A 14,114-nucleotide genomic window follows, 5' to 3' on the forward strand; every position below is an offset into this window, starting at 1 on the left:
GGGATTGTATCGATATGATCAAATGGTTGGTTGCTTGCCTGATGGTTCGATGCACTGATACGGTTCTTCGTTAGGGTAATCACGGTACTCCTCGGAGGCAGAACCTGTCGCAAAGGACACCGATACACAACCATCACCAAACAATGTGCAACAATATGATGCATGCATGAAACATGGCAATATGAGTGTGTTGGGCTAATGCAACTAAAACCAGAAGGGTTTGAACAAATTTGAATCGAAGATTCAAATTTCAAACTCAGACATGGCCTTTTAAAGTGCTTTTCCTTGTTCTGCTTAAAACATCAATTTAATTTGTTTGATCATGCATGAAAATAGTACAGATGGATAGATTGGATTTTTCTGATCATTTTTCATATATAAATTGTCTAATTTGGAGTTACAGAATAAAAGTTATGAATTTTTGAAGTTTAAATAATATTCTGGAATTTCCTGATTTAAATTAAATCCAGAAATATATATATTGCGCCAGCATGACGTCAGCATGACGTCAGTGGTCAACTGCGGCTGGCTGGGGTCAAACCTGACGTGTGGGGTCCACACGTCAGTGACAGGGGGGTTTAACAGGGTTAATTTAATCCTAATTAGGAATTAGTGGCGCTGGGGCCCACTGGTCAGTGTCAGGGGGGTTGACTAACAGTGATTAGCACTAATCTGACCACCTGGCCGACGGGGCCCACGCGTCAGTGACCCTGGGGGGGTCAAACCCCAGGTCAAACAGGTCAAACCCACCGGCGACATGACGCCGGCGAGGCCCGAGACGGCGGCGCGATACGGAAACGCGCTACAGGGCACGGGCGAGGCCGTGCTTGGGCTCGTTGGAGAGCCCTTGCTCCCGCGCGTCGAACGGTGGTGGTGGCCGTGCCTGAGGTGGCCGGTACCGACGACGGCGAGCTCGCGAGCGGCGGCCGGAGTTCGGCCAACGGCGGGTTAGGCGATGCAGGGCGCTAGGGGAGGCGTTGGTGCGTGCTACGTGCTCCTGGTGAGGTGTGGAGCACGATGGTGTGCTCGGCTTCGAGCTACAACGGCTCCAGCCACGGCGGCGACGAGGCACGGCGGCGGCGAGCTTCGGAGCTCAAGGGGACGGCAACTACAGGATGCTAGGGACGACGGGGCAAGGGGGAATCGGGTCAGCGGCTCACCGCGGAGCTGCAGGGATGGTTAGCGGGCTCGGGGACGTCCGGTAGCTCTCGAATCGACGGCGACGATCTCCGGTGGCCGAGGAGGGGAACGGCGACGTGGGCGGCGATGCAGGGCTTCCGGAGGCCCGTGGATCGGTGGGGAGGAAGAGGGGGTCGAGGCGGAGCCTCTGGGCTAGTCGGGGGAGCGAGGGAAGGGCGGTGGCTGCTGCTATGGCGAACGGCGGCGATGGTGGCGTTCGGACACGGGAGAGGGAGAGCGAGGGAGAGGAGGGGAAGAACCGAGGGAGAGTGAGAGAGAGCAGGGGAGGGCGTGGCGTCGTCCGGGGCATCGAGACGAGGAGGGGAGGGGCAGGCAGGCAGGCGAGCAGGTGGCGTGGCGCGGTGGCGCGCGCGCGCGCCGGCCACACTCCCCTCCCTCTGTCGAGGACGAAGACGACAGAGGAGGGAGGCGGGCTGGGCCGCCTGCTGGCTGGGCCGGCCAGCTGGCTGGGCCGGACAGGGAGGAGCCCAGGTAAGCTCCTCCTTTTATTTATTTTTCTTTTTCTAATTTCTGACATTTGTTTTGATTTAAATAAAATATTAAATCATTTATTTACCTTATGCCAATTTTTGCAGGAGCTAGATATATTATTCCAGAGCTCCTTTATAATTGGCATAATATTTGGACATATATTAATATATATAACTAATATATTTCCAATGCAAATATTTATGCATTAATTCCAAATGCCCAAAATAAATACCTATGAGCTCTTAAAAATATTGGTTTGATTTTTATCTCTGTCCAATATTTTCAGAGAGCAACATGAGCATTTTCTTGGACCTTTTTGGAGAAATTTTTATTTGGATCATTTTCAAAAATGATTCTGAGGGTTTCACAAATCCCCATTTCAAATTAAATGGAAATTTAAACATGATGCACACACTCTGATGCGTGACTAGCTAGGGTGTGACAGAGGCCATCTACGTGAAGCTGGGACTGAGCCGCGTCGAGTGGTGGTGGTGATTGAGCTCCAGGTCATCGGAAACGACACCGACGACGAGCTGTGCGGCTGCAGGAGTTCGGGTGAGGTTGAACTCGTTGTTGTGGTGATCTTGGAGGCTCAAGGCCAGCTCCTATGTGGTCTACATGGTGAAGTGAACTTGTTGGACAAGGTGGTGTGACTGTTGGGTGGCCGGAGCTACGTCGGCGACGAGCTCGGGCGGCGGCGCATGTGGAGGAGCTTGTTGCAGTCGAAGCAGTGGACGGCAGCGAGAACGGAAAGGATGGGGATGGGCAGAAGCTCAGGGCGGTAACGATGAGCTAGCCGGCACGGTCGAGGACGAGCTGTAGCAGCGGTGACGGTAAAGGGGTTCTCCAGCGACGGCGGAGTCGGGCGAGGACAGTGCAGTGGCTTCGGGGAGAACGACCGCTTGGGGCTCGGTCGGCTTGATGGAGACGATGACGGCGGAGCTGCTTGACATGGCGAGGTAGCATAGAGACGGCAATGGCCACGTCTACGACGGCGAGGCGGTTGCGGCTGCGTCGACCATGGCGGAGGGGAGCGAGGGAGAGGCGTTGGGGGCGAATGGGTGTGTCCAGGCGGTTGAGGGGGCGATGTGGAGGTCGACCAGCGCGTCCAAAGGCCGAGCGGCAAGCAAGTGGCGCCGTGGCGAGCTCACGCTCGTCGGTTGATACGTCTCCAACGTATCTATAATTTTTTATTGCTCCATGCTACTTTATCTACTGTTTTGGACTATATTGGGCTTTATTTTCCACATTTATATTATTTTTGGGACTAACCTATTAACCGGAGGCCCAGCCCAGAATTGCTGTTTTTTGCCTATTTCAGTGTTTTGAAGAAACAGAATATCAAACGGAGTCCAAACGGAATGAAACCTTCGGGAACGTGATTTTCTCACCGAACGTGATCCAGGAGACTTGGACCCTACTCCAAGAAGTGCCAGAGGCGGTCACGAGGGTGGAGGGCATGCCCCCCTCCCTCGTGGGCCCCCTGTTGCTCCACCGACGTACTCCTTCCTCCTATATATACCTGCGTATCCCCGAACGATCAGAACAGGAGCCAAAAACCTAATTCCATCACCGCAACCTTCTGTATCCACGAGATCCCATCTTGGGGCCTGTTCCGGAGCTCTGCGGAGGGGACATCCACCATGGAGGGCTTCTACATCAACACCATAGCCCCTCCGATGAAGTGTGAGTAGTTTACTTCAGACCTTCGGGTCCATAGCTAGTAGGTAGATGGCTTCTTCTCTCTTTTTGGATCTCAATACAATGTTCTCCCCCTCTCTTGTGGAGATCTATTTGATGTAATCTTCTTTTTGCGGTGTGTTTGTTGAGACAGATGAATTGTGGGTTTATGATCCAGTATTATCTATGGAAAATATTTGAATCTTCTCTGAATTCTTTTATGTATGATTGAGTTATCTTTGCAAGTCTTTTACAATTATCCTTTTTGGTTTGGCCAACTAGATTGGTAGGTCTTGCAATGGGAGAAGTGCTTAGCTTTGGGTTCAATCTTGCGGTGTCCTTACCCAGTGACAGAAAGGGTTGCAAGGCACGTATTGTATTGTTGCCATCATGGGGTTCTTATCATATTGTATGAATTTATCCCTCTACATCATGTAATCTTGCTTAAGGCGTTACTCTGTTTTTAACTTAATACTCTAGATGCATGTTGGATAGCGGTCGATGAGTGGAGTAATAGTAGTAGATGCAGAATCGTTTCGATCTACTTGTCTCGGACGTGATGCCTATATACATGATCATTGCCTAGATATGCTCATAACTATGCTCAGTTCTGTCAATTGCTCAACAGTAATCTGTTCACCCACCGTAGAATATCTATGCTCTTGAGAGAAGCCACTAGTGAAACCTATGGCCCCCAGGTCTATTCTCAACATATCAATCTCTATCGCTTTATTTACTTGCTTTGCTTTTACTTTGCCTTTTACTTTTCACTTTGCATCTATCTATCAAAAATATTATTTATCATCTCTATCAGATCTCACCCTCGTAAGTGACCGTGAAGGGATTGACAACCCCTAATCGTCTTGGTTGCGAGTAGCTATCGTTTTGTGTAGGTACGAGGGACTTGTGCGTGGTCCCCTACTGGATTGATACCTTGGTTCTCAAAAACTGAGGGAAATACTTACGCTACTTTGCTGCATCATCCTCTCCTCTTCGGGGAAATCCAACATAGTGCTCAAGAGGTAGCAAGAAGAATTTCTGGTGCCGTTCCCGGGGAGGCTCACGCAAGCAAGTCAACAATACCAAGTACCCGTCACAATCCCTATCTCTCGCATTACATTATTTGCCATTTGCCTCTCGTTTTCCTCTCCCCCACTTCACCCTTGCCGTTTTATTCGCCCTCTCTTTCCCAATCTCCTCCTCTCTTTCCCGTTTGCCTTTTTCCCATTGCCTTTCTGTTTGCTTGTGTGTTGGATTACTTGTTGCCATGGCGCAAGATAATAATAAATTGTGTGATTTCTCAAATACCAATAATAATGATTTCCTTAGTACTCCGATTTCTCCTCTTAATAATGATGAGTCTTGTGAAATCAATACCGCTTTGCTGAATCTTGTTATGAAAGATCAATTCGCTAGCCTTCCTAGTGAAGATGCCGCTACTCATCTAAATAATTTTGATGATTTGTGTGATATGCAAAAGAAGAAAGATACGGATAACAATATTGTCAAATTGAAGTTATTTCCGTTTTCACTTAGAGATCGTGCTAAAGTTTGGTTTTCATCTTTGCCTAAAAATAGTATTGATTCTTGGAACAAGTGCAAAGATGCTTTTATCTCTAAGTATTTTCCTCCCGCTAAGATCATCACTCTTAGGAACGATATCATGAATTTTAAACAACTTGGTCATGAGCATGTTGTCCGATCTTGGGAAAGAATGAAATTGATGCTTCGCACTTGCCCTACTCATTGTTTGAATTTATGGATGATCATACAAAAAATTTACGCCGGATTGAATTTTGATTCTAGAAATCTTTTAGATTCGGCCGCGGGAGGTACGTTTATGGAAATTACATTAGGAGATGCTACCAAATTGCTTGATAATATTATGGCTAATTATTCTCAAGGGCACACTGAAAGATCTTCTAGTAAAAAAGTGCATGCTATAGAAGAAATCAATGTTTTGAGTGAAAAGATGGATGAACTTATGAAGATGTTTGCTCCTAAAAATACTCCTCTTGATCCCAATGATATGTCTTTGTCTACTTTGCTTGAGAATAATAATGAATCTATGGATGTGAATTTTTTTGGTAGGAATAGTTTTGGAAACAATGCGCATAGAGGGAATTTTAATCCTAGGCCTTATCCTAGTAATCCTTCTAATAATTATGGAAATTCCTACAACAACTCTTATGGAAATTTTAATAAGATGCCCTCTGAATTTGAGAGTAGTGTTAAAGAGTTTATGAATTCATAAAAGAATTTTAATGCTTTGCTTGAAGAGAAATTGCTTAAAGTTGATGATTTGGCTAGGAACGTTGATAGAATTTCTCTTGAAATTGATTCTTTAAAGCTTAGATCTATTCCTCCTAAGCATGATATCAATGAGTCTCTCAAAGACATGAGAATTTCCATTGATGAGTGTAAGGAAAGAACCGCTAGGATGCGTGCTTCCAAAGATGCCTTTATTAAAGTGTGTTCTTCCAATTCCTATGAAAATCAAGAAGAAGATCTAAAAGTTATTGATGTGTCCCCTATCAAATCTTTGTTTTGCAATATGAATCTTGATGAAACTGAATATGATTTTCCTTTACCTAGAAGGCGTTCTAAGAATTCGGAGTTTCTAGATCTTGATGATGAATTTGATGAAAGTGGGATTGAAAGAAATAAAAACTTAGATGTTGCTAAACCCACTATTGTTGATGCCTTGATGCAATCTTATGAAGAAAAACTTGAGTTGAAAGTTTCTATCCCTAGAAAACTCTATGATGAGTGGGAACCTACTATTAAAATTAAAATTAAAGATTATGTGTTTCATGCTTTGTGTGATTTGGGTGCTAGTGTCTCTACTATTCCCAAAGCTTTGTGTGATTTGCTAGATTTCCGTGATTTTGATGATTGCTCTCTAAACTTGCATCTTGCGGATTCCACTATTAAAAAACCTATGGGAAGAATTAATGATGTTCTTATTGTTGCAAATAGGAATTATGTGCCTGTAGATTTTATCGTTCTTGATATAGATTGCAATCCTTCATGTCCTCTTATTCTTGGTAGACCTTTCCTTAGAATGATTGGTTCAATTATTGATATGAAGGAAGGGAATATTAGATTCCAATTTCCCTTAAAGAAGGGCATGGAACACTTCCCTAGAAAGAAAATAAAATTTCCATATGAATCTATCATGAGAGCCACTTATGGATTGCCTACCAAAGATGGCAATACCTAGATCTATCCTTGCTTTTATGACTAGCTAGGGGCGTTAAATGATAGCGCTTATTGGGAGGCAACCCAATTGTTTTTTTGTTTTTGCTTCTGTTTAGGAATAAATAATCCATCTACCTTCTGTTTGTATGTGGTTTTATCTTTTAATTAGTGTTTGTGCCAAGTAGAACCTATAGGATAACCTACGATGATAGTTGATTTGATTCTGCTAAAAAACAGAAACTTTGCGCACACGAATATAATTTTGTTATGTGAACCGTTATGTGATGAACTCTGAGCATGATTTATTTATTGATTGTATTCCTTATGAGTGGCGGTCGGGGACAAGCAATGGTCTTTTCCTACCAATCTATCCCCCTAGGGGCATGCGCATAATACTTTGCTTTGATAACTTCTAGATTTTTGCAACAAGTATATGAGTTCTTTATGACTAATGTTGAGTGCATGGATTATACGCACTTTTCCCATCCTTCCACCTTTGCTAGCCTCTCTAATACCGCGCACTTTTCGCCGGTATCATACACCCACCATATACCTTCCTCAAAACAGCGACCATACCTACCTATCATGGCATTTCCATAGCCATTCCAAGATATATTGCCATGCAACTTTCCACCATTCCATTTATTATGACACGCTCCATCATTGTCATATTGCTAGCATGATCATGTAGTTGACATCGTATTTGTTGCAAAGCCACCATTGATAATTCTTTCATACATGTCACTCATGATTCATTGAATATCCCGGTACACCGCCGGAGGCATTCATATAGAGTCATACTTTGTTCTAAGTATTGAGTTGTAATTGTTGAGTTGTAAGAAAAATAAAAGTGTGATGATCATAATTATTAGAGCATTGTCCCAAGTGAGGAAAGATTGATGGAGACTATGATTCCCCCATAAGTCGGGATGAGACTCCGGACAAAAAAAAGAGGCCAAAAAAAAGAGAAAGGCCCAAATAAAAAAATGATGAGATAAAAAGAGAGAAGGGACAATGCTACTATCCTTTTACCACACTTGTGCTTTAAAGTAGCACCAATATCTTCATGATAGAGAGTCTCTCATTTTGTCACTTTCATATACTAGTGGGAATTTTTCATTATAGAACTTGGCTTGTATATTCCAATGATGGGCTTCCTCAAAATGCCCTAGGTCTTCGTGAGCAAGCGAGTTGGATGCACACCCACTTAGTTTCTTTTGTAGAGCTTTCATATACTTATATCTCTAGTGCATCCGTTGCATGCCAATCCCTACTCACTCACATTAATATCTATTGATGGCCATCTCCATAGCCCGTTGATACGCCTAGTTGATGTGAGACTATCTTCCTTCTTTTTGTCTTCTCCACAACCACCCTTCTATTCCACCTATAGTGCTATATCCATGGCTCACAATCATGTATTGCGTGAAGATTGAAAAAGTTTTGAGAATGTCATAAGTATGAAACAATTGCTTGGCTTGTCATTGGGGTTGTGCATGATTTAAATATTTTATGTGAGGAAGATGGAGCATAGCCAGACTATATGATTTTGTAGGGATAACTTTCTTTGGCCATGTTATTTTGAGAAGACATGATTGCTTTGATTAGTATGCTTGAAGTATTATTATTTTTTATGTCAATATGAACTTTTGTCTTGAATCTTTCGGATGTGAATATTCATATTACAATTAAGAAGATTTACATTGAAATTATGCCAAAGTATCACTCCGCGTCAAAAATTCTTTTTTATCATTTACCTACTCAAGGACGAGCAGGAATTAAGCTTGGGGATGCCTGATACGTCTCCAACGTATCTATAATTTTTTATTGCTCCATGCTACTTTATCTACTGTTTTGGACTATATTGGGCTTTATTTTCCACTTTTATATTATTTTTGGGACTAACCTATTAACCGGAGGCCCAGCGCAGAATTGCTGTTTTTTGCCTATTTCAGTGTTTTGAAGAAACAGAATATCAAACAGAGTCCAAACGGAATGAAACCTTCGGGAATGTGATTTTCTCACCGAACGTGGTCCAGGAGACTTGGACCCTACTCCAAGAAGTGCGAGAGGCGGTCACGAGGGTGGAGGGCGCCCCCCTGGGCGCGCCTCCCTACCTCGTGGGCCCCCTGTTGCTCCACCAACGTACTCCTTCCTCCTATATATACCTACGTATCCCCGAACGATCAGAACAGGAGCCAAAAACCTAATTCCTCCGCCGCAACCTTCTGTATCCACGAGATCCCATCTTGGGGCCCTGTTCCAGAGCTCCGCCGGAGGGGTCATCCACCATGGAGGGCTTCTACATCAACACCATAGCCCCTCCGATGAAGTGTGAGTAGTTTACTTCAGACCTTCGGGTCCATAGCTAGTAGCTAGATGGCTTCTTCTCTCTTTTTGGATCTCAATACAATGTTCTCCCCCTCTCTTGTGGAGATCTATTCGATGTAATCTTCTTTTTGCGGTGTCTTTGTTGAGACCGATGAATTGTGGGTTTATGATCCAGTATTATCTATGGAAAATATTTGAATCTTCTCCGAATTCTTTTATGTATGATTGAGTTATCTTTGCAAGTCTCTTCGAATTATCCTTTTTGGTTTAGCCAACTAGATTGGTAGTTCTTGCAATGGGAGAAGTGCTTAGCTTTGGGTTCAATCTTGCGGTGTCCTTACCCAGTGACAGAAAGGGTTGCAAGGCACGTATTGTATTGTTGCCATCGAGAATAACAAGATGGGGTTTTTATCATATTGCATGAATTTATCCCTCTACATCATGTCATCTTGCTTAAGGCGTTACTCTGTTTTTAATTTAATACTCTAGATGCATGTTGGATAGCAGTCGATGAGTGGAGTAATAGTAGTAGATGCAGAATCATTTTGATATACTTGTCTCGGACGTGATGCCTATATACATGATCATTGCCTAGATATGCTCATAACTATGCTCAATTCTATCAATTGCTCAACAGTAATTTGCTCACCCACCGTAGAATGTCTATGCTCTTGAGAGAAGCCACTAGTGAAACCTATGGCCCCCAGGTCCATTCTCAACATATCAATCTCTATCGCTTTATTTACTTGCTTTGCTTTTACATTGCCTTTTACTTTTCACTTTGCATCTATCTATCAAAAATACCAAAAATATTATTTATCATCTCTATCAGATCTCACCCTCGTAAGTGACCGTGAAGGGATTGACAACCCCTAATCGCGTTGGTTGCGAGTAGCTATCGTTTTGTGTAGGTACGAGGGACTTGTGTGTGGTCTCCAACTGGATTGATACCTTGGTTCTCAAAAACTGAGGGAAATACTTATGCTACTTTGCTGCATCATCCTCTCCTCTTCGGGGAAATCCAACGCAGTGCTCAAGAGGTAGCATCGGCGTCACCTCCGTGCCTTCCTGGAGGGGATGAAGTAGCTGGCTGGCATGGGCCAGCATAGTGCTGGGCCGCCAGGTGGGCTGGGTGGTGGAATCGTCCAAGTAAGGTCACTTTCCTTTTATTTTCTGTGTTCTTTTATTTCTGCAAGTTTGTGGCATTTCTAAAAATAGCTAAACACTTTCAAAAATCACCAAACTCCACATGCCCAGTGTTTAGAATATAACCAACATGGAACATTTTAGTTTGGTATTATTTGGAAATTTAAAATATTTTAAAGTATTAAAATGCCCAAATTCAAATATCATATGATTTAATCCAGTGACCTTGGGATGTCCTAGAAACATGTGCACCATTTTTGTCAGAGGTTGAAGACCAAGGCAAAGATGATGAACATTTTAGAAGGGCATTTCAGGTTCATTGAAAATGATTCTAGTAAACCCTAGTTGGTTTCAGGGGGTGATGGGGGTTCTGCCATCCCCATTTCCAAATTTAGGATCAAAGTAGACATGATGCAAGCACTCTAATGCATAAACTAGCTAGGGTGTGACAACTCACCCCCACTCAGAAAAATCTCATCCCGAGATTTAGGATCCTCCAGGAAGAAAGCGGGGTACTCAAGTGGAAGATGATCCTTCCTTTCCGAAGTGGCTTCTTTCTCGAAATGGTGGGACCATTGAACCTTGAGAAACTTGAGGTTATGGCGTCGAGTGGTACGCTCGGCTTGATGAAGGATACGAACGGGAAACTCTTGATATGTGAGATTATCTTGGAGATCAAGCGTTTCGTGTTCCACTCCACGGATAGGATCCGAGAAGCAACGCCTGAGTTGAGAAACGTGGAAGGCATCATGGACTCCAGAGAGGTGCGGAGGTAGTTCCAATTGGTAGGCAACTTCTCTTCATTTAGCAAGAATGCAAAAGGGTCCAATGTAGCGAGGAGCCAATTTGCCTTTGATACCGAAGCATTGGGTTCCCTTCAGAGGAGTAACCCAAAGGTAAGCCTTCTCGTCAACTTCAAAAGTCATAGCCTTATGTTTACGATCATATTGGCTCTTTTGACGAGATTGGGTTGTTTTCAACTTTTCACGAACAATACAAACTTGCTCTTCTGCTTCCTGGATCATATTCGGGCCAAAGAATTGTCTTTCCCCGGTTTCTCACCAGTTAAGAGGCGTTCGACACCTTCGTCCATAGATAACTTCAAAAGGAGCTTTGCCCAAGCTAGATTGATAGCTATTGTTATAAGCAAATTCGGCAAATGGAAGGCATTTCTCCCAATCCATCCCGAATGAGATAACGGAAGCTCGAAGCATGTCTTCTAGAATCTGGTTGACGCGTTCTACTTGAGCACTTGATTGAGGGTGACAGGCGGTGCTAAAGGAGAGACGAGTTCGCATAGCATTTTGGAAAATTTCCCAAAATCGAGAGGTGAAGAGACTTCCACGATCCGAGTTGATTTCCAATGGAACACCATGGAGAGACACTATTCGGGAGATATACAAGTCTGCTAGCTGACTAGCGGTTATACTATCACGAAGAGGCAAGAAATGGGCTACTTTGGAAAGATGATCGATAACAACAAAGATAGCATTATTCCCTCTCTCGGTTCTGGGAAAACCGGTGATGAAACCCATAGCAATTTTATCCCATTTACATTCAGGAATAGCTAAAGGCTGAAGGGTACCAGCAGGCCGTTGATGCTCTGCTGTAACACGATGACAGACATCATAGTTAGCAATATATTGAGCGATTTCTCTCTTCATCCTAGTCCACCAGAACCTCTAGCGTAGGTCCTGATACATCTTGGTACTACCGGGATGAATGGTGAGAGGGGATTCATGAGCTTCCTTAAGGATCAATCGCCTAAAGTTTCATACTTTGGGAACCACTAGGCGGTTTCTTAAGTATACGACTCCTTGATCATCAATGGAGAAAGAATTTGCGACTCCTTTCTTAATGTTTCTCTTGATACAGGAGATTCCCAGATCTACCTTCTGAGCTTTGATGATATGATCCGTAAGGGTAGGTTTCGCCACCAAGGTAGAAATGAATCCTTGAGGAACAATGTGAAGGTTAAGCTTCCAAAATTCCTCATGGAGAAGTGGTTGACGTTGTTGTAACATCAGGTTGTTACAAAAAGATTTATGACTTAGCACATCAGCCATGACGTTGGCTTTTCCTGGGGTATAAGTTATTCCTAAGTCAAAATCTATGATCAACTCGACCCAACATCTTTGCCTGTGATTCAAATTCGGTTGGTTGAATATATACTTCAGACTTTGGTGATCGGTGAAGATTTCGCAACGATTACCGAGAAGGTAATGTCGTCAGGTTTTAAGTGTATGGACTATAGTTGCAAGCTCTAGATCATGTGTAGGATAGTTATCCTCATGTAGATGCAATTGCCATGAAGCATAGGCAATTACATGACGATCTTGCATGAGAATGCAACCTAGTCCTTGTCGCGAGGCGTCGCAATAGATAACAAAGTCCTTGGAGAAATCTGGTGGTACCAGTACGGGAGCAGAGGTCAGGCGTCTTTTTAGTTCCTAAAGATTGTGCTCACATTGTGGGGTCCACTCGAATGTTTTATCTTGCTTGAGGAGTTCAGTTAGAGGTTTAGCAACTTTGGAAAAGTTCTCGACAAAGCGGCGACAGTAGCTCGCTAAGCCAAGGAAGCTCCGAACTTGCTTGACCGATTCAGGTGGAGTCCAATTAAGAACGGCTTGAACTTGCTCGGGATTGATAGCAATACCCTTACCAGAGATTACATGGCCTAGATAGGTCACTTCTGGCAACCAAAATTCACATTTAGAGAATTTGGCATAAAAGTGATGCTCTCGAAGTTTCATCAACACTAGCCTTAGATGCTCGGCATGTTCTTCCTCATTCATGGAGTAGATGAGTATATCATCGAGGTAGACCATGACAAATTTATCCAAATACTCCATGAAGATCGAGTTCATTAACCGAGAGAAGGTGGCTAGGGCATTGGTTAAACCAAAGGACCTGACGATGTACTCGTATTGGCCATAACGAGTAACAAAGGCCATTTTGGGAATGTCCCCATTCTTCATTTTGATTTGATGGTAGCCTAACCTCAAATCCATCTTAGAAAAGACTGAGGATCCAGCGAGCTGGTCATACAGATCATTGATCCTGGGGAGCAGATACTTGTTCTTTATTGTGACAAGTTGACGGGTCGATAATCTACAACCATCCGATCTGTACCAACCTTCTTCTTGACGAAGAGGCTGGGACAAGCCCATGGAGAAGAACTAGGATGGATGAAACCCTTTTTCAAGGACTCATCGAGTTGTTTCTTAAGCTCATCTAGTTCTATTGGTGCCATCTTATAGGGTCTTCTAGAGATTGGGACAGTTCCTGGGATAAGATTTATCACGAACTCGACATCTCTGTCAGGAGGAACACCTGGCAGTTCTTCTAGAAAGACATCCGGGAAGTCACGGACTACCGGAATGTCTTCGAGGTCTGGCAAAGGATTGGCATTAAGAGAGTAGAGTTGTCACTTAGCTACTCGGGTCAAGACATTGACTACCTTGCCCGATGGGTGTGTAAGTTGAACAGTCCTAGAGAAACAACCAATCTTAGAATGATGGGCTGACATCCATTCCATACCCAAGATGATATTAATGTCCGAAAATTTGAGAGCTATCAAAGACGCAAGGAAAACAAGTCTATCGACCTGAATTTCATTCCCATGGCTTACTTTAGAAGTTTTCCATCTAGAACCAGGAGTAGAAATTTCCATGGTAGAGGGCATGTCACAAAATGCGGTGTTATGCAAACGAGCATAGCTCTGAGATATAAATGAATGAGATGCTCCAGTATCCAAAAGAACAGATGCCGGATGGCAGATAACAAGGAGCGTACCAAGAACGACGTTGGGATCATCCCGAGCCTCTTCAGCTGAGACACAGTTCACATGGACACATGCAGCGGTGGCCGGCTTGGCGTAGTACACCTTTCATGTTGGCTTGCCACGGCCAACAGCCTTTCCGGATTGGTTGGGATTGGGGTTGATCTGGGAACACTCTCGCATGTAGTGACCCAGTTCTCCACACTTGAAACATGTCACAATGCTGGTGCGTGGGGGAACATTGTTGACCCACCATAAGACTTGGGCGGTGCATACTGCTGGGTTGGAAGAGGCGCCTGATAGG

The sequence above is a fragment of the Triticum aestivum genome, chromosome 3B (genome assembly GCF_018294505.1).
Source record: "Triticum aestivum cultivar Chinese Spring chromosome 3B, IWGSC CS RefSeq v2.1, whole genome shotgun sequence".
Lineage (NCBI taxonomy): Eukaryota > Viridiplantae > Streptophyta > Magnoliopsida > Poales > Poaceae > Triticum > Triticum aestivum.